The sequence below is a fragment of the Protopterus annectens genome, chromosome 1.part1 (genome assembly GCF_019279795.1).
Source record: "Protopterus annectens isolate FY-2018-M chromosome 1.part1, PAN1.0, whole genome shotgun sequence".
NCBI classification, from domain to species: Eukaryota; Metazoa; Chordata; order Ceratodontiformes; family Protopteridae; genus Protopterus; species Protopterus annectens.
The window spans coordinates 584,370,788-584,393,039 of NC_056726.1; positions in this window are offsets into that span (position 1 = coordinate 584,370,788).

The window sequence follows — 22,252 nt, forward strand, 5'->3', positions numbered from 1 at the left end:
ATATACTAAAAGCTGTAATAATAAGCTCCCTTTGAAGACTGGAACAGCTACTGAAAACAGTAAATTCAAACAAAAACATAATTATGTAGGGCTGGATTCATGAAGGCTTGCACGGAGTCTAAGAGTAGAGTAAGACTCCATGCAGCCAACATGTCCGCCGAGCGATCCAGGAACAGCTGGTAGGGGTGTGCAACAGAGCTACTTAAACAAGTCCTACACGGACAGGGCTTGGATATGCAAATTACCTCAATTGCAGGAGAAAGCTATGCAAATAAGGTAAATTTGTGATCCAGGAAACCCAAACTTGTCCGAGTAGTAGTAGTGTTATTTGCAGAAATGTACTCAGTTGACAACTGAATACGGTTCTGCAAATAACAAAACGGAGCCATGACAGCTCCAAAAAAAGGATGCATTTACATGAGGAAGCATGCCAATGGCCAAAGATATGGCCATTGGTAACGTTAAGTGATGTAAAATAAAAAAAAATAACTTTTTTTTTCATCCCGATCTCCGGGGTTTAAGCGTAGCGCAGCGCCGCGCAAATGCGCTGCACTTTAAAAAACAGAAAATCAATAATGAAGATCCACAAATGTGGATTTTAATGCTAATATGAATTTACAATGCAAGTGAATGGCAGGCTGAAGACAACATGGCCACCGAGTAGAGGTTGCTAAGGGGTTGGAAGCTCAGTCTAAGAGATGTAACCAAGCATTAGTAGGCTATCCAATGCAAATGAGGGTTAGCATAGTGAATCGCAAGTTTACATAGCAAATGAGCACAGTCAGTGGAGTGTAGGAGTAGGATAAGGGGAGTAACAGAGTAGAAGATAGGTGACATCACGAGGGGGGTATGTATGAAAGAATGTAAGCTCATTGGAGCAGAGTGGCATGTGTCAGCTGTCATTTACACATCATTGAAAGAGGTGTGTCAACAGGTAGGCTAGGTAAAGGCAAGAAATTGAAGGTGTATGCCATGGATAACACCAAAGTTTCTTGCTGAGCGTGTGAGTTCCTGTAAACCCGAGTAAGACAGTGTGCGGGCGTGTAAGCATGAGTGCAGGCGTTTAAGCTGCAGTAAGCATGTATAAGGCTGTTTAAAGAGTTGTAAGCGCATTTGCGCTGGTGTGCATTTGTTTTAACAAGAATAAGCAAGTTTTAGGCTGTGTAAGCATGTGTGCACGTGTGTGAGCTGGTGTGAGCGTGTTTGTGCTTGTGTGCGCAGTGCGGCACCCCCCCCCCCGAGGAAACAGAAAGGAAAAAGGAAGCACAACAAATAGTAGGAAGCTACCAGGGAGTACTAGCAGAGCTAGCAGGTGAAAACAATCAGAAGCGGGCAATTACACAGGCAGTACACTAGCCCAGCCCAGCCCAGCACTTAAAACACTGCAAACAACAGTCCATTATGTTTCTCTCAAGAGACACTGCAACACTGCAGTAAGCTAATAGAAGTGAAAACTGAAAAAGCTTTACTGAGACAAAGAAATGTTAGGGGCTGCCATTGCTGTTATAAGGCGACATATGCAACATGCTGAGGGTGGTGACAATGCGAATGCTGCAGGACAACCCACAGTGAGGAGACCGAGAAGAGTGTACAGGCCCAGGGTAACCTACCAGGGGCTACATGAGCTGGAGATAGTGGAGCGATATAGAGTGGACAGAGACCTCTTGCAGCAAATTGTTGAGCTGTGCAGGCCACGCCTCACACATAGAACCAACAGAGGGGAACCCATCCAAGTGGAAACCAAGGTATGTGTTGGCCTAAGAATATTAGCAACAGGTATCTTCCAGAGACCAACTGGTGATATGATGGGGATATCACAGGCATCAGCATCCAGGGTACTGCACCAGTTCCTGGATGCCATGTCAGCACATGTCGGTGATCATGTATATTTCCCCAATTCCCATGAGGTATTGGCCAGCAATATGCGTCTTTTCCAGCAAATAGCGGAATACCCTAAGGTAGTGGGTGCAATAGACTGCATGCACATATGCATCAAAGCACCAGCCGGTGAGCGGGGTAGGGTCAACTTCAACCACAAGGGCTTCCCCTCCATCAACTGCCAGGTTGTGTGTGATGCCCAGGGCATAATACTGAATGTGTGTGCAGGCTGCCCTGGAAGCTACCATGATTCCCATATCTGGCATCTGACGCAGCTGTACCAGACATTTGCCAATGGGAACATCCCACATGGTCACCTAGTGGGGGATGCTGGCTATGCACTGGAGCCATGGCTGATGACACCCATCAGAAACGCACACACACCTGAACAGGAACGCCATAATGAGGCACACGCACAAACATGAAATGTAATCGAGCGTGTGTTTGGGCTGCTCAAGTCACGGTTCCGGTGCCTGGACACATCTGGTGGAGCCTTGCAGTGCTCACCAACTACATGTACCCAAATTGTCATGGTATGTGCTATGCTACATAATATGATCCTGCAAAAACAGCTGCAGCAGGACCAGCATAGGCCCGGGCCAAACAGCTCCCAACCATTGCCAAGGCCATCACAGGCAGAGTGTGCCTCGGAGGAGGAACAACCTGAGCCTGCCCCAGTAGGCAGAAGGAGGCATGCCCAGTATGCTTTGGCCTTGGCAAAGAGGCAATGCATAGCACATACACTGGCTCAGTAGGAACTCTGGAAATGATACCTCTCTCTGACTCACACATATAGTAAAAGGGATGCCTAAGTTGACACTGCCTGCTTTCAAACATGTATAGGGAGTGTAGTATATGCATCCGACATAGGCAGCCCTGCAGCACCACCTGAGGCATGATTGCCATGTGTTAAGCAATATAAAGCAGTGATAAACAGCATTTACCACCATGTAGTATATGTAAACAAAATCGCACACACCAACTAGCACAACTGTGGTCAATGTTGAGTAATATTGGGTAACATCCAGCAATGTTGGTTAATACTGAGCAATGTCGGACAAGCTTGGTCTAAGTAGGGCATAGCTGAATAAAAGCCAACATGCTCATATTTGCTCTACTGGCCCTTAAGCCATCTGGTTGGCTCAGTATGAAAATATAAAGCAGTAATGGGCCTTGAACCCAGGACACTGTGCACTACAGTCATAGTACTGAACCACTAAGCCATGATAGTATTGCAGTGGTTAGCCTGTATGAAGAAATGTTGATAAGTCTATGCAAAGTATCTCATGGAAACCCTGCAGGCGCAGCATAATCCCCGTCGAGTTATGACACAAAGGCGAGTTCTGCAGTAAGAATAGAACCTGACTTTCAACACACACAATATAAATGTTAATATTGGTCATGTTCACACCCATCAACAAATGTAGTGGACCTCAGACAGCAACATACTGAAAGGTCACACTGGGCATGCTCACACACTTGAATAAATGAGTCAAATGTCAGGCAACAAAACACGGAAAGCCTGAACTGGGCATGCTCACACACTTAGGACATGTCTGAGTACAGCAGTGGGCCACACATATCTGGCAGTTGCATTTGTTAACCCAGGAAGCTCTTACTATCCAGCAATCTGCCCTGTGCACACAGTTATATGACAACAGACACATATATAATATAGTGGAACCCTGTCATAATCAAATATGTTCTGCAGATACCTAAGTTGTTCATAGAAACTTTGAAAGCAAAGAAGATAAAAACCTGAAAACAGTATCAGCAATAAACATTGTGCATCCCTAACATTATCATAGGTTCAGAGGCTGATACTAGGCTATCTTCTCTAGGGCATGTACAAGCCTAGCCAGAGTGTGTTTGGCTTTCGCAACCCTGTCAGATTACTACACTGTGCCTGTGAACAGTAGGTCACACAAGATAGCCCATTTACGTTTAGTCTTGTGTGCATCTGTCTAGCAGGGACCCAGAAGATATCCCAGGGGTAAACATACGATCACCCGTCCAGTTGTCAAGATGTCTCCTGTAGGTGGTCAGTGGGTGGTTCTGTCTATGCGAAATTGGGATTACAATCCAGAGTGAGTGGAGCCTCTGGGATAAGAATCTGTCCATCCAGCATGTCCTATTAACATCTGTGCTGAGGTATATGTCCCTGGAGTGTGTAGCTCCAAGGGAGTCGGATATCCTGAGGTGGAGCATGTCCATTAATTCTGGGTTGGATATTTCCGTAAACAACAGGCACACATCACATCCGAGTAGGCGGTAAGCGACTGAGTAGAGCTGGAGTTACTGTATCCGAACTGTGCAGGGCATCCATGTGAGTCCCTAGATCTGCTTGTTCTGGAACTTTTGTGGCCATTACAGTTGCTGCAGGTGTCGGGTAAGGTACATCCCAAATGTGGCATTGTAACCAAGCATGGTCGTGATGAGTATAGGGGAACAATGACCTCACTTGATCTAGTTGTGAAACCATATGGGATAAGGTGGGCTATATAGAAGGTCTGTCTAACCACTTTGGCAACATGATTGTCAAAGGTGATAATACGAATAAGTCATGTCCCCAAACCCCTAACAACTCCTACCAATTGTAATGGATTGCTACCTATGTGGTAATGTGTGGGCATGTTGTTATTCCCAAAGGGGATGACTATGCAACTAATGGCATTAAGCTGTAGGCTATGGCTCAGGCACCAGTCATCTATCTCTGTGAGACCCTGTTTGAGTATGCATGTGCCAGCTGGAGAGTTGATTATGGCACCCAGTTTGCAGTCATCTGCGAACATGGTCAGCCATATTCCTCCTGTGTTAGCCTGTACGTCAGACAAATATATACTGAACAAGAGAGGTCCCAGGACTGAGCCTTGTGGGATGCCACATGTAACTGGTGTATAGTCAGACATGGCACCTGCAATACTGACCATGTGGGTGCTATCCCTGATCCAGGTAGCAATCCATCGTGTGAGATATGTGTCAATATCGACGCTGGTGAGCCTATGGATAATGGCCGAGTGGGGTATTGTGTTGAAGGGTTTTGCAAGGTCCAGGTAGGCTGTGTGGACAACCGTCCCTACGTTGATGGACCTGGTAACCATTTAAAGAATACAAACAGGTTCAAGAGGCAAGATCTGCCCACAACAATGCTGAAATGTTTAGGACACAGTGTCTGTAGGTTCCAGATGTCTATGTGTATGAGTCCCATGACAATACGCTCCATAGCTTTGCAGAACAGGCTAGTTAGGCTTATAGGGTGATATTGTCTGTGGTCCGTTGTGGCACCAACTCTGTGGAGCGGGACCACTGTCTCTGTATGCCATTCCTTGGGTACATTTCCTGTAGTAACTCTGATATTGAACAGTGACTTAATGTGAGGGTTACGCCTGTCATGAAGCTCATGTAAGACGCAGGCCGGAACACCATCTGGTCCCATTGATGCTGAGTTGTCCGCTTTGGGGAGGGCAGCACTCACCTGTTTATTTGTGATGTCAGGGAGGTTACACTCTGTTGGGATGGATAGTTGTTCCTTAGGGGGGATGGGGGGAGGCATCTGCACTGAACCTGTTTGCCAGGATGTTGGCAATGTCAGTGGGTTCAGGGTATGTTTAGTCAGTATGCAGTAACTCACAACATATCAGTGAGTGTCCACCCAGGTTCCTGACATAACTGAAGAAGGCCTTGTGATTGTCCTACGTGTCTGGTGCAATTGTCCATTAGAAGCAGGCCTTAGATAAATTCATGAGTGATCATAGCTGTCTGCTAGTACAGATCACAGATGCCTTCCCTATCTGGGATTGTGCTCTATCATGTAGTAGCTTCCTCCTTTCGTTGTATAGCTTATTAATGGCCAGGGTCTACCAGACAGGTCCCCTGCCATTGGAGGAGTGAGTCTTGTTGTTATTTGGGATAGCACAATCCATGCAGTCCACTAGGTGTCCATAGAATGTGTAGGTAAAGGATTCAGCAGTCTGAGCCATATTTACCACTGTCCCAGGGTCTCTGAAGGATACCACCTTGCTTTGGAGAAGTGAGATGTTTGCTTATGAGAAGTTCACCAAGATTACCCAGGATGGGTGTGAGGACGGGATATGGATGTCCAGTGAGATAAATGTATGTTCTGACCTTACCAATGAGGGGTATATTGCTGGTGTGGAACACAGAGTCCCCATGTTGGTGATCAGGTCCAATATGTTTTCCTCTCTTGTGGGTGTGGTGACCGGTTGTGCCATAGCATATGAGTTTACATATAGTAGCAACTGTTGGGCGAGGGTGTTGGGGCTTGAGTAGTATCCCCAGTCAATGTTTGGGTATTTGAAGTCACCCAATATAATGGTGTTTGGGGAGATCTTCATATTCTCCAGTGTTCCCAGGAAAGCCAAGTGTGGTTCCTGAATTTGGGAGGTGGTCTGTAGCAGGCAACAAACTGAAAGGCAGTTTTTCACAATGTTAGTTGCATATGTAAGGTCTGTGATGCTTCGTGCAGTGCTACTAACCCGGAGGTGTGTGTATCTGTGATGTATATGGATACTCCCCCTATTTGTGTTGTCCATTCTGAGTCTTGTGGTCAGAAAGCATGGTATGAAATATAACCTGGTAGTGCTGGTGTGCATTTGTGAGCCTGAACCAGGCGTCTGTTAGTGCACAGATATCGCTGTTCTCCATACTGAGGAGAGTCTTGAGTGGGTGCAATTTGAGGGTAACACATCTGGTGTTGAGCAGCATTACCCTTAGTTTCATTTACTCTGTAATGTCTATGGAGGTGGGTTTGTCTTTTGAGCCCCGCTTAAAAATGGCACTATGGTGGTAGCAACAGCCTTAGACAGTATTCGAAAGTCCAAGGGTGACAGGTGCAAGCTGTCCATAGCGAAGCTACGTGGTATGTCGAGCATGTCACCCCAGGCTGACAGAAACTGGATCCCCTTTGAATGACACCAATATGTTAGCCAACTGTTAAACATGATAAGTTTGTCTGTATACTGTGACATTATACTTGGTGAGTGTAAGATGCTACACAAGGTCAGGGTCATACTGGCCTGGTCTACATGATCAGAGAGTTCCTCTATGTATCATGTCATGTGATCCAGGGAGGAACGTCTGAGGTTTTATGTACCAGCATGGACAATGATGGAGCTATTTCTGTACTTGCTTTGGAGTGACCTGAGTGCATGTGTTATGTGGCAGATCCTGGCACCTGACAGACAGCTCAAAGTGACCATCCCCTTGTTCGGCCTGGTGAGTGGGACGTCAGTGAGCCTGACAATAAGTGTCACCTATTACAAGTGTATTAGGTGTGTTCCTTAGCCCGAAGGGCAGTGTCTGTGTGGCACACTGACATTGTGAACTACGTGATATGTGGGTATTGTAGTGGGGTAGCAGTTGTTTGTGTGTCTGCTTTGGAGGTCTCTGCTGCTTAGGCAGAGTTTATTTAGAGCCTCCAAGTATGTTTATGTGTGATAATGTGGTTTGATTGCTGTCGCTATAGGTTTATGTGAGACTGATATGTGGTGTGTGTGGTTACCTTCACCACCTGATAGACTGTGCCAGTCATGGGTCGAGAGAGCTCAGCCTCCTGTATGTCTATATAGTTGCATCTCTCACATATATCTGAGTTTGTTGGGAGGAGGAGAGGGTTGTCTGTGTACATGAGGCAGTTGTGACATTGTGTCAAAATCACAGTATTCACCAGCTGGACTGGAGAGTACACACGAAACCGACCCCTGGACATGCCAGGATATTATGATGACATACTCTGTAGACTGATCACAAAGGATCAGTAGGGTGTTAAGTGTGTAAAAGAGTATAACAGGGATTAGTGCTCAGGTTTGTCGGTGTTTTGTAAAGAGTAGCTGCGAAGAAGTCCAGACGGAATCATGACACCTCCTTCAGCTATGTCATAAATAGCAATGTACACTCATATATGTCCTGAGTCAGGGCCAACTGTACCTGACTGACAATGCCGACATCCTGTCAGACAGGCCCATATATACATACCTACCTCCCACTGATGAAAGTCCCTATCATCATACCTGGAGATATCACATGTAGAATGGGTGAACAGCTCCCCCCAAAGCCAAAAGCATGGCAGCAATTGGATTACATTGCTTCCCTATATGTGTCATGAATGAACTACAGAACAAACAGACCCTGCACCTGAACAGTTTGTTGAGCCTCACCCTCTCCACAGGATCTGGAACCGTTGAATGTGTTACAGCAACATATGGCTCTCCCCACAAGTGTTGGTGCACAACACACCATGGGAAGTATAGTCCAGTAAGCCTATGAAGTCTGATCTGCAAGGCCATGGAGTCAATCATTGTTGAAGTCATAAACAGAGCTATTGGAAGCTGACAAACATACAACTGTACCAAGTGTGGTATGTTCATGTGCAGATCATGGTTCCCAAACATGCTAGACTGTTTGCAAGGCAGCCACCCAGGACATACATCACCGAACGGAGCTACACATGTCTCACATAGACTTTGAATAGCGCTTTATCAACATCCGAGATACATGTCGTATCTACAAAACCAACAATCTGTGCATAAATATGTGTTGACATATGAAGGAATGTCAATTTGTCCACAGATAGATCACACAAGCTAAGAATTATGTGGTCCTGTTCAAGCTGTTGACACCTGCCGACCCACATGGCTCATTCCTGGGATTGCATAAAACAAAGTGTACACACATTGCCATGTCTACTCTGATGATGTCAGCATCCTACAAACATAGCAGGAGAAAGAAAACTGCCCAATAAGTCATATAGCGTGTTGTGTTAATGCATATTTCTTTAGAATCATAGCATAGGTCGGTAAGGGTTTGAATCCTCCCATTGCTGACTTTGTGTGTGTGATTTCTCTTTGAGAGGAGTGCCCTTTTTGGAGACTGGGAAAACACATTACAAGAGGTACATTCCTCTTTGGAAAGTCTGATGATGTCAGCATCCTACAAATATAGCAGGAGAAAGCAAATCTCCCAGTAAAGCATATAGCGTGCCATGTTAATGCTTATCTCTCTAGTACTGTAACATAGTTAGGTAGGAATTTGAATCCTGCAATTGCTGACTGTGTGGTTGATGTGTGTGATTTCCTTTGAGAGGCGCACCCTTTTTGGAGACTGGGAAAACACATTACAAGAGGTACATTCCTCTTTGGAAAGTCTGATGATGTCAGCATCCTACAAATATAGCAGGAGGAAGCAAGTCACCCACTAAAACATGTAGCACGCCGTTTTAATGCATATATCTCTAGTATCATAACATAGCTAAGTAGGGGTTTGAATCCTACAATTACTGATTGCGTGTTGGGGGAGGAGGTGTGTATGCCTCTGATTTCTTTTGAGAAGAGTGTTCTTTTTGGAGACTGGGAAAACACATTACAAGAGGTACATTCCTCTTTGGAAAGTCTGATGATGTCAGCATCCTACAAATATAGCAGGAGAAAGCTAATCACCCAGGAAAGTACATAGCGTGCCATGTTAATGCGGTATGTCTAGTATTATAACATAGTTAGATAGGGGTTTGAATCCTGCAATTGCTGACAGTGTTTATTTGGGTGTATGTGTGTGATTTCCTTCGAGAGGAGTGCCCTTTTTGGAGACTGGGAAAACAAAACACATTACAAGAGGTACATTCCTCTTTGGAAAGTCTGATGATGTCAGCATCCTACAAATATAGCAGGAGAAAACAAATCACCCAATAAAGCATGTAGCGTGCCGTATTAATGCATATTTCTCTAATATCATCACATAGTTAGGTAGGGGTTTAAATCCTGCAGTTACTGACTGGGTGTGTGTATGCATATGATTTCCTTTGAGAAGAGTGCCCTTTTTGGAGACTGGGAAAACACATTACAAGAGGTACATTCCTCTTTGGAAAGTCTGATGATGTCAGCATCCTACAGATATAGCAGGAGAAACCAAATCACCCAGTAAGGCATATAGCGTGTCGTGTTGATGCGTATTTCTCTAGTATCATAACATAAATAGGAGTTTGAATCTTACAATTGCTGACTGTGTGTAGGATGTGTGTGATTTCCTTTTCGAGAAGTGCCGTTTTTGGAGACTGGGAAAACACATTACAAGAGGTACATTTCTCTTTGGAAAGTCTGATGATGTCAGCATCCTACAAATATAGCAGGAGAAAACAAATCACCCAATAAAGCATATAGCGTGCCGTGTTAATGCATATCTTTTTACTATCATGGCATAGTTAGATAGGGGTTTGAATCCAGCAATTGCTGACTATGTGTGTGATTTCCTCTGAGAGGAGTGCTGTTTTTGGAGACTGGGCAAACACATTACAAGAGGTACATTGCTCTTTGGAAAGTCTGATGATGTCAGCATCCTACAAATATAGCAGGAGAAAACAAACCACCCCCGTAAAGCATATAGCGTGCGGTGTTAATGCGTATCTCTCTAGTATTATAGCATATTTAGGTAGGGGTTTAAATCCTGCAATTGCTGGCTATAATTGCGTGTATGTGTATGATTTCCTTTGAAAAGAGTGCCCTTTTTGGAGACTGGGAAAACACATTACAAGAGGTACATTCCTCTTTGGAAAGTCTGATGATGTCAGCATCCTACAAATATAGCAGGAGAAAATCAGTCACCCAGTAAAGCATATAGCGCACTGTGTTAATGTGTATCTTTTTAGTATCATAACATAGTTAGGTAGGGGTTTGAATCCTGCAATTGCTGACAGTGGTGGTATGTGTGTGGTTTCTTTTGAGAGGAGTGCCCTTTTTGGAGACTGGGAAAACACATTACAAGAGGTACATTCCTCTTTGGAAAGTCTGATGATGTCAGCATCCTACAAATATAGCAGGTGAAAACAAAGCACCCAGTAAAGCATATAGTGTGCCGTGTTAATGTGTATCTCTTTAGTATCATAGCATAGGTAGGGGTTTGAATCCTGCAATTGCTAATTGCGTGTGATTTCCTTTAAGAAGAGTGCCCTTTTTGGAGACTGGGAAAACACATTACAAGAGGTACATTCTTCTTTGGAAAGTCTGATGATGTCAGCATCCTAGAAATATAGCAGGAGAAAACAAATCACCCACTAAAGCATATAGCGTGCCGTGTTAATGCGTATCTTTCTAGTATCATAACCTACTTACATAGAGGTTTGAATCCTGCAATAGCTGACAGTGGTTGTGTGTGATTTTCCTTTGAGAAGAGTGCCCTTTTTGGAGACTGGGAAAACACATTACAAGAGGTACATACCTCTTTGGAAAGTCTGATGATGTCAGCATCCTACAAATATAGCAGGTGAAAACAAACCATTCTGTAAAGCCTATAGCGTACCATGTTAATGTATATCTGTCTAGTATCATAACCTAGTTAAGTAGGGGTTTGAATCCTGCAATTGCTGACTGTGTATGCATATGATTGCCTTTGAAAAGAGTGCCCTCTTTGGAGACTGGGAAAACACATTACAAGAGGTACATTCCTCTTTGGAAAGTCTGATGATGTCAGCATCCTACAAATACAGCAGGAGAAAAAAAATCACCTAGTAAAGTGCATAGCGCACTGTGTTAATGTGTATCGCTCTAATATCGTAGCATAGTTAGGTCAGGATTTAAATCCTGCAATTGCTGACTGTGTGTGGGGTGGGAGGAGGCTGTACGCGTGTGGTTTCCTTTGAGAGGAGTGCCCTTTTTGGAAACTGGGAAAACACATTACAAGAGGTACATTCCTCTTTGGAAAGTCTGATGATGTCAGCATCCTACAAATATAGCAGGAGAAACCAAATCACCTAGTAAAGCATATAGCACGCCATGTTAATGTGTATCTCTTTAATATCATAACACAGTTAAGTAGGGGTTTGAAACTTGTAATTGCTGACTGTTTGTGGGGGAGGTGTATGTGTATGATTTCTTTTCAGAGGAGTACCATTTTTGAAGACTGGAAAAACACATTACAAGAGGTACATTCCTCTTTGGAAAGTCTGATGATGTCAGCATCCTGCAAATATAGCAGGAGAAAACTAATCACCAAGTCAAGCATATAGCGTGCTGTGTTAAGGTGTATCTTTCTAATATCATAACATAGTTAGGTAGAGATTTGAATCCCATAATTGCTGACTGTGTGTGTAGGTGTGTGATTTCCTTTGAGAGGAGTACCCTTTTTGGAGACTGGGAAAACACATTACAAGGGGTACATTCGTCTTTGGAAAGTCTGATGATGTCAGCAGCCTACAAATAAAGCAAGAGAAAACAAATCACCCAATAAAGTATATAGCATGCTGTGTTAATGCATATCTCTCTAGTATCGTAACATAGTTAAGTAGGGATTTGAATCCTGTAATTGCTGACTGTGTGTGGGGGGATGTGTGTGTGTATGTGTGTGATTTCCTTTGAGAGGAGTGCCCTTTTTGGAGACTGGGAAAACACATTAAAAGAGGTACATTCCTCTTTGGAAAGTCTGATGATGTCAGCATCCTATAAATATAGCAGAAGAAAACAAATCACCCAGTAAAGCATATAGCACACCATGTTAATATGTAGCACTCTAATGTCATAACACAGTTAGGTAGAGGTTTGAAACTTGCAATTGCTGAGTGTGTGTGAGACTGCTTGTCAATGCAGTGTGGTTTTGCTTTTATTATGGTATGACATATCAGGAGTGAAACAGTATGTGCATTGCACACATCAGGTATCTGTGTGGCAAATAAATATATGTACATGTGATCTCAATTAGTACATAGGTGTGAAGTCTACATACTACATGAATACATTTGTTTCCTTTGACAGATTGTGCCGCTGCTTCTCAGATCGTAGGTCACATATCTATGTATGTGACAAGGCCGGCCACTGTAGTGATCTGTGGCCAAGGTCATCTGTGCCACACACACCCATGACAGTTACTATAGAGTAGTGTGAGTGAGGTTACATGCCTGGGGTATATGTCAGACATGTTCATACACAACAATGACTGGCAATAATGGACAGTCATTATAGGTGTATAACAGCCTTGTGGATATGCATTCAGGCCCCTAATGTCTTATGTGATACACAGAGGGACTCCATAATACCTCTGGATATGTGGATACCAAGGGACAGATAACATAACACGTGGCTGTAGGTACACATTGGTACCCAACATACATGTTGGGGGCTACCACCTATGTGGTACTGTTGGGATAGCATGTATAGTAAATGTGGATGACTATGCCATAATCGGCTTAGTGCAATACAGCATGTGTCGGACAACAGCTATCTGTCTGTATGATACCCTTGTGTAGGATATGTGTCCCATACAGAGAATGCATTGTAGGCCAATGCATGCATTTACAGATGTGGATGGACATATCCCTAGTGTGTTTGCATGTACCTAAGAGGCCTATATGCCAAACAGGTGTGGTCCGAGGAATGGGTGGTGGTCAATACCACTGGTTACTGTTATAGTATAGTATGGGAAGGATCCCACTGTTACTGAGTTCCCTACAACTGTGTGTCAGTTGTCAGGACATCATCTAATGATTGGTTATAGTCATGCTGTTGAGGTTGTGTATACTACCAGAATGCAAAACATTGACAGATATTAGTTTCACCCACAGCATAGTGTCAACCCATGTCATACACATGTGTACCCATGTTAGTACATATCTGTAGTAGAATGCATACTGGCCATCGAGAGATACTATGAGATGTTAACAATGTGTAAAACAGGGTATGTCACACATCCCATATGTCCACTATGCACGTACATGCAGTGCGCACCCACCATGTTCACAGATGTACACCTGCTAATCTGTACTGCACACATCACACACGTACTGTCCACTCACTAACACATGCTGGCAACACTATACACTTCAGCCAAGTGGCACATGGGGGGGCAATACATACTCAGACCACACTGGTGTAAACAATGCTACATTGACAATCAGAGCTTTGATGCATCATGCCTGCTCAGATATACCTACAAGGATATCATTACACTTTCCTGTTGACAACTTCCTAATATTGCGACACTGCTATAATGTCACCCTGTGCATCAGCACTATGTTAACCTGTTCCTGCATCAATGTTACAGATGACATGAGGTGGCACAGGTGTCATCATATGCACAGGGTGTGTTGTTAGTTTGCCAGAGCCCGACATTGACCCATCCAATCGACATATCTGTGTGTGTGTGTGTGTGTGTGTGTGTGTGTGTGTGTGTGTGTGTGTGTGTGTGTGTGTGTGTGTGTGTGTGTGTGTGTGTGTGTGTGTGTGTGTGTGGGACAACAGTATAGCATGGGCCAATGCTGATGTAATGTGTGTGTGTATGTGTGAGCCCTAGTTGTTTGGTTAAAGTGTGTGTGTCTGCATGCACACAGCTCCACCATGTGGCTGCCATATATGGGAGGTTGTGGGACAGCCACAGACTGACCTGCCAGGCTGTACAGATCACTGTCTCCACAGCCACGGACACAGTACCTGTGCCTGGCAGGGGTGCTACGGACAGTATCGGGTACCAACCCTGACTGGGTACTATCAACAGAGACAGAGGTATGTTGAGTGGACCCATGTCCCTGCTGGGACTGGCCAGAGCCACGTGCACGTGGTCTACTAGGATGGTCAATTGACAGGCCAACCCCAGCATTGCTGGGGCTGGTACTGCCACTACGGGAGCAGCTGTGATCTGTGGGCCGTCTCCAACAACTGCCAGCTGTTGATGTTGCTGGCATGCATCTGCGTCGACATCTCACCCATCCTGCATGGTCCTGGCTCATAGAAAACACATTGTGGAGGGCATCTAATGTCTCCCCCCAACGTCTATCAATGACCTCGGTGTAATTCCGGATGGCACTGGCAAGGTCATGGATGCTGTCATTGATAGCAGTGTAATGAGCCCTCTGCGCCCTTAGTCCCTGTCTGGTGTACCATTCCATACGTGCCTGTGCCTGCATTACAGCCCAGAACATACTCGAGGTTGTAAGACCTGTGAGGGCACGTCTGCCAGGGGCAATACGATCAGCGGTGCTACCCCGAGAACCCCTGGACATCCACCTATGTGGTACTGTTCCAGGAATACGGGTATGGCTGCTGTGAGGGGATGCAAGTGCCATGGGTACCACAGTATCCTGGTCAATGCCAACTGCATGCTGTCCCTCGGCTAAGGCCATTGGTGATGAGGGATGTATTGGCAGTATGAGTGTGCGCATAGATGGGGTTGAACGCTGTGTACTGTCGATTGGCAGACCAACGACAGACCTTGTCAAACCTGCCTGTGCCACAATACATGTCTCATCATCTCCACTATTTGTGGCAGTGATGTCAGGTTCCCTGCTGCATTCAGCCACCCCAAACTCAGCACCTGTGAGAGGAAGACAGGAAACACACTTTACAATCTGTACATGATGCTAGCACACATGCACACATGCACACATGCACACATGCACACATGAACACATGAACACATGCACACATGAACACATGCACACATGCACACGTGCACACATGCACACATGAACACATGCACACATGCACACATGAACACATGCACACATGAACACATGCACACATGCACACATGAACACATGAACACATGCACACATGAATACATGAACACATGAACACATGCACACATGAACACATGCACACATGGACACATAAACACATGAACACATGCACACATGAACACATGCACACATGAGCGCATGCACACATGCACACATTCACCCATGCACACATGCACACAAATACACTCCTCACTACAGCAGATACACACACACACCAGCAAACCAACACATACTCAATAGTGGGTGAAGGTGGGGGATAGTATCACAAGGCAAACAGTCACCTCACATGTGTCAGCATGCAGAATATGTGCTGCTCAAGACCATGCAGTGAGAGTGCAGACGGCCCTATTTAATGACAGTATACATGGCTTTGATGCATGTGTGTAGTTGTTCAGTGATTGGCTACACCCTGGAACACAATGTGTACATGGATACAACATTGCTGTGCAAGTATTATCAGCTCGGCAATGTCCTGTGCACCATCACTCACAGGTATACATACCATGGCTGTATGTGTTATCTGTGTGACACATAGATGTCCAGGTCTGATTACAGTGTCTTTGTCCATAGCAGATAATACTGGGCACAGGTGTAGCACATGCATGCTATGTACACACATGGGATGAGTGGTGTATGTAGACATGAAGGAATCCAAATGCTTGACATGGCCATTTTACAGTGGTTATGGTGAGTGTGGGGCATATTGCAGATATGTCGGTGCCAGCCATGACATGGCATGCTACACGACTGCAACATTAAACACCACACATACCCAATGTGTGTCATGTGACCTATACACCCAATAGCATTCCAGGACATATATGTGTCACTTTGTACAGATGGTGACTGCTATGCATATTGTGTATGGGTGCATATGTTTGCACACACACAAAACATTGAGGTGCAAAGCAATGCCTGCTATGTGTAGTACTGTGGTCACTGTAACTGGATGGGGTGTAGTAGCATGAGCAATCATCATCATGCATCATGTGGTCACTCATGGCTACTAATGTGTGACAGACCACCGCCTAGCATGCTGTACCTGAACTGCAGTGCCGTGGCTACGTTCACAATTACACAGCCACTTTGTACATGGGTGTGTGGGTGCCTAATAGGGAGCATTGCCTAACATGACTGTGTTATGTGTTGAAGAATGTTGCACATCCCTATGATAGGCCTCTACACCTGAAGTTTATCATGTGTGTGTGTGAATGACATGTGGGATACTGAAGTGTGACCTTACAGCAGGTGTGTGGTAACGCCATATGTAGCATGTTAAGGTGTACTGCATATGATAAACGTGTTATGTTGTGTACAGCTGTAGCAACTATGCCTATCCAATGTGCAGTACGGTGTTGCCACAACTGTGTCTGATGATCTGTGTATTGTATGTCATTGAGGCAGCTACTGACATTACTGAGCTGTGCAATGTCTTACAGCAAATATGCACGACATGCATTATGCGTAGGTGTGTTAAGTGTACATGGCCTACACCTCACCTATGACATGCACATTTCATTACCAACATTGGAGTTATACCACACTCACCAGCATGGATCGTCTGCCCTGCTGTCACACCAGAGGGACCTATGAGAATATGAGAGAGTTCGTCAGTGGCCACAACTGTGGCATTGCTACTGTGGGTTTGCTAAACTACAGTAGAACAACAGTCGACAGTCACAGGTGTACAGATAATATTCCAAATATCAGTATTGCACAACACTAGGCAGCACAACTGCTAAACATACAGTACACATCTGACGCAGACATAATCTAACAATACAGGTAACTGTAGTCTACAGATAGGGCATGTTACCTGCACGCTCCGTGTGAACATGCTGGGTGGCTCCGGCCTCCATGGCGCCACATGTCTGTGGGAGTTGCTGTTGTAGTCCAGGAGTCACCACGCTTAGGAGCAGCTCCTCCACTCTGGTGAGGGGGGGATGAATGGCCACACCACCACCTGTAGCAAGCTGTTGTCTATGGATATCAGACGCATGCCACCAGACATGTCTAATTAAATCACTGCAGTGATGGTGTACCTGCTCATATGTCCGGTTATGCATGCCTATGTCATTTACCCAACGAGCAAGATCTTGCCACAGTACAGTCCACTCATGCTGGTGCTGGCTGCTTCTGGAAAACAACAGTGTGTAGTGCTGCACCAGGCTTTGCTGGATTACTTCTTCCTCCTCTGCTGTGTAAGAAGGGTAACGTTGGTGGGCCATCAGGCTGAAAGAGAAATGAACAATATGTGTGAGTGAGTCCTGTGGCACACTTTACACCCTTAACCACAGATATCACTTCACTGCCATATATATACCATCCATTTGTCTGTCAGAGGATACACACGTTCAATACCACATATTGGTTCTCAGGCCACAACTGACTAACAGTGCCTGGTACACTCTATATATCAAACCACTATACAACAGTACACGGCACACTGTTTGTGACACAATGCACAACCTCGCCACAGGGGTATATATCACGCTAATACACAAACAGATATGTCATCCATTGCAATGAATATAAAGTACAGTTACAGTAGTACCAGTAAACCACCCTAGTTGTTGATGCCATAGCCCTGCCTAATGTATGTGCACAGTTGTTAATATAGGTGGCATATTTCTGTAACAGAGTATATATGTTGCTAGATACACATGTATACCCTGTAACACACATATGATTGCGGCCATGGTACAGGTATAATTACACACACATCAGACAAACATGCAACACACCACTGTATGCCAACACAGATGAGCTTTACCTGTGTGCGTGTGTTTACACTGTCTGCCACTACTTACAAACCCTTATGCCTGAGTTATGTCCTCTGTGCAGACTACAGAAAACACACAAGACAGTGTTTCAAAGTAATGTGAACTCACACCATACTGTGCTGTTTAGGCCTACAGCTTCAGGTAGTACTACAGTTCATATGGGAGTTAGATTCACCAGCAGAACCACTCATTAAGCATATATGTATTGCTTTAGCCTAGAATGGGACACCACAGTCATGAACAAGGAACTATGTCACATCATATGCCATACTACTATGTCTGCCTAACAATAACATACACATCTTTTGCTGGTCTTACAGCTAGGATAGACACTACCATGTCAGATACGACTTCACACTATGCTATCACACCTTTACAGACCTTGCACACATTCAGCTTTACACTTATTCAACCTCACATAGCAGGTATTGCATTGAGTACATGTGTGAGTGCATAGTGTCATAGGTAGGTGAGATGCTATTGGCCATAGGGCCTACAGCTGCCTAGCCATATACTACCCTGGCCTTTGCCACACATGTACTTTGATTTCACTTGCCCTTGTCAACCAGAACCACAGAGAGGATTCCTGGAGTGTATTACCAATCTCCCAAACAATCATCAAGGGTATTTATGACAACTGCTAATGAGGAGCCTAGTTTGCTATTGCTAGGTGGTCTATTCCAGAGTATGGCATATCTCTGAGATAGGAACCTATCCCTCCAGCATGTGCTGTTTAGTGTGCTGACGTGGTTTAGGGCCCTAGAGCATGTAGCCCGGAGGGATTGTGATATGTTGCCATGGTGGTTGTCACACAGCTATGGGTCTGACATGTCTCTCTATGTCTGGCAGAGGTCACCTCTATGTGGGCGGTATGTAATATAGTCTAGCTGTAGTTTTGTGAGTCAGTCTGCATAGGGCATCTGTTTGAGGCCAGTATTACCCTTTGTGAGGTATGTCTGTGGCCTTTCCACTTGCTGTAGTTGTCATGTGAGGTACATGCCACATGGGGCATTGTGATGAGTAGAGGGGAACATTGACCTATATTTCCCTAGATGACACACCTGCTGTCATGACACATACCACATAGACAGATTACAAGTCTAGTGTGGCACTGTCTTTATCAAAGGGGAGGCTACTGTCCACCTGTGTCCCATGTTCCCTTATCACACCTTCAGTGTTAGGTAGATTTCTACCTATGTGGTAGTTAATGGGTACAGTGTTTTGGAAAGGAGGAATGGCACTGCAGTATCGGCACTTGTCTACAGTCCATGCCTTCCTCACCACACACCTGTTGCAGTGCATATGACCCCGTGTCTCTCTCTCTCTCTCTCTTTAGATATATGTATATATATATATATATATATATATATATATATATATATATATATATATATATATATATATATACATATCCATACACATACATGTACACATCCATTGCTGTACATATAGATGTACATATAGGCACATGTACAGTCCACCTTTCATGGTGGGGATATCACTTATGCGACAGTTGTGGGATGTACAGTTATGTGATTATATTGCACAGTGTTATGCAGAATGCATTTTGGTGTCCTCAGCCCATGTAGCTTTAGCAGGCCTCACTGGCCTTTACACAGCAGATCTGACAAATCAGTCCCACAGCATTTAACCACCACATGACATATATCAGCACTGCATGCTGTTTTCAATGCCTCACACTACGACCTACATAGATATATGCACATAACAACCTTCAACGACATATATGTGTCCACCCTTCACTAACAGTTGCAGTATGTCCCTTGTCCTATGCACATGTGCAGATACAGATAGATACATACTGCTGCCACATATGGATGTGTAGAGTACTTTTCAGGAACATCTACTACATGCCGACACATACATATGAGTTACATACCTCACCTTTGTTTTCCCTGCTCCGTCTGTTGTTACTGTTTTTTTTTTTTTTTTATTTTGGTGTTTGTGTTGGGATTTCTCTGTTTCTGTCTCTGTATCTTTTCTCTGTGTCTCTGTTTCTCTCTAGCTCTCGCTCTCTATCTCCCTGTTCCTGCAGTGATATTATTGCATGTGTGGACAGCAGGTACAGCCTGCTTTTCTAGGTATCTGCACATGTACATGTGACAGCCTCTGCACCAATTGCTGCCCACCATTCAGTAATTGCATGCAGCCTGCTGTGTGGTGATTGCAGTACTCACTGTGATTGCAGCCCACTGTTATAAAATGCTAGGTTAGGTAGGCGTAGCCCTTTCAGCTTTCCAAGGTGGGGCCCATGCTTGTTTGCTCTGGACACCGTTGTGTCAGTCAGAAGGTTGGTATATGTCTCTTATCTGAAGCTAGGGTTGTAGCCAGTGATATGCATGTTGTAATCAAACCTGAATGTTGCTGCTTCCAGTACACACTTCTCAGTGTAGACATGTACTCACCCCTCCAAATGCTAACACAGAATACATGGGAGTATGTACTTTCTTTCTGAATTAGACAATTAACTGCCATACAAATGTGGTTATTGCAATGTATTCCTGTGGTACATGCACTGTTTGTATACTGCTATACTGTAATTATTAAGTTACTCACTTCTGAACAGTTTGTGATTTGTTTGTGTTGACATTAGCACAGGCTGCTCAACACAACTGGACATATTTCAGTACTGAGTATGCCTACCTACACCCTTGTTCTTGCCTGAATACACAGGTATGTCGTACCTTTGGGTAGGGGTGCAGAACTGCAAAGAGCATTTTTTATTATCGTGTGAGGTTTATCTTGCTGAACATACAGGGTTGCTGTGTACCTGTTAGTCTATCAAGGCAAGTAGTTTGTCTGCGTAGCTCCCACCTGTGGACATATCCAAATGGTAGCTAGAGGTTAGCCTTTTATTCTTTGTCTGTGCACCACACCAGTCTTTTCAGCACTGGCACAATGGCATTGTCACAGTTGGTTGCTAGCAGTACATGGCTACATCCTGTAATATTTCTGTGTTGAAATCCTACATAAGGGCATGCTTGTGGAACTCCTTCCAAAGCTATTTGCAGAGTGTGTAACAGCAGGATTGCTGATATGCCTGTGTGTTTCTGCCTCTGCCAGGCCTCAGATACTCTCAGGTATATATTTGAACGGCCTCAGTGAAAGGTACATATAAGTGAGATACACCTGCAATATATTACAGACATATTGCAGTTGAGACTTTCTTGGGAATAGGAGCATATGTATTACTACACCTTTTCTGACGTACAAGCAGTGTCTACTCTCACCTATTGACATTATTCATTAAGTGTGATTCCCCACTTTTCTGCCTAATGTTAGTACTTTTCAGAGTAATTCAGATGGGCACAGCTAACATTTGTTTACAAATCAGGGACATCCCTGTAAAGCAGTCACAGTTGTGGAGTCTGGCCTCTGCCATATTCAACTTTGCCAGTGTTTATCCTGGTCTGATACTGTGTGGTGTTTGTAAGGTGCTACTGTAACATTATTCCCTGCTAGAATGGCTGGTTCTCTTTTCACAGTCATGTCATGCAATTCCACAACAACTGCTGGTAAAGGCCAACAGAACAGGATTTGTGTTATACCATTTCTAATTTCCATTTACATTCCCTCATTGTAATGCATGATATATTTATTTCAGCACCAAGTTATTTGTATATCTGCTGTGACTTAGTGGTAATTCATGCAGTCTATTGTGTCAATGGTCTGGGGTTCGAGACTGGTAGAGGTTTTTTCTTTTGCTGCTGAGCAGAACAAGGGCCCTGACATAGAGTGACTAAGCAGATGTAAGTGAGTTTGCGTAGGTTTGTGCGATACTTAGCGATGCTTAGCTAAGCACACACATGCGCACACTCGCTTAAACCCGCTTACTACTGCTTAAAAGTGCTTACTCCCGCTAACCCCCGCGCTAATTTCTTTGAAAGAAAAGAAAATGGGGAGATAGGAAAGTGGTGATAAAGGGGGCCCAAAGATGGACAGACAGTAGGTAAACAAGCTTGGGATGTGCAGGACGGGTGCAGGGAAGGTCCATAGCTGCCCATTTCTTTACCAGCAACAGCTGTGCATATGCAGTAAATTTGGAGTGTTATTTGAAACC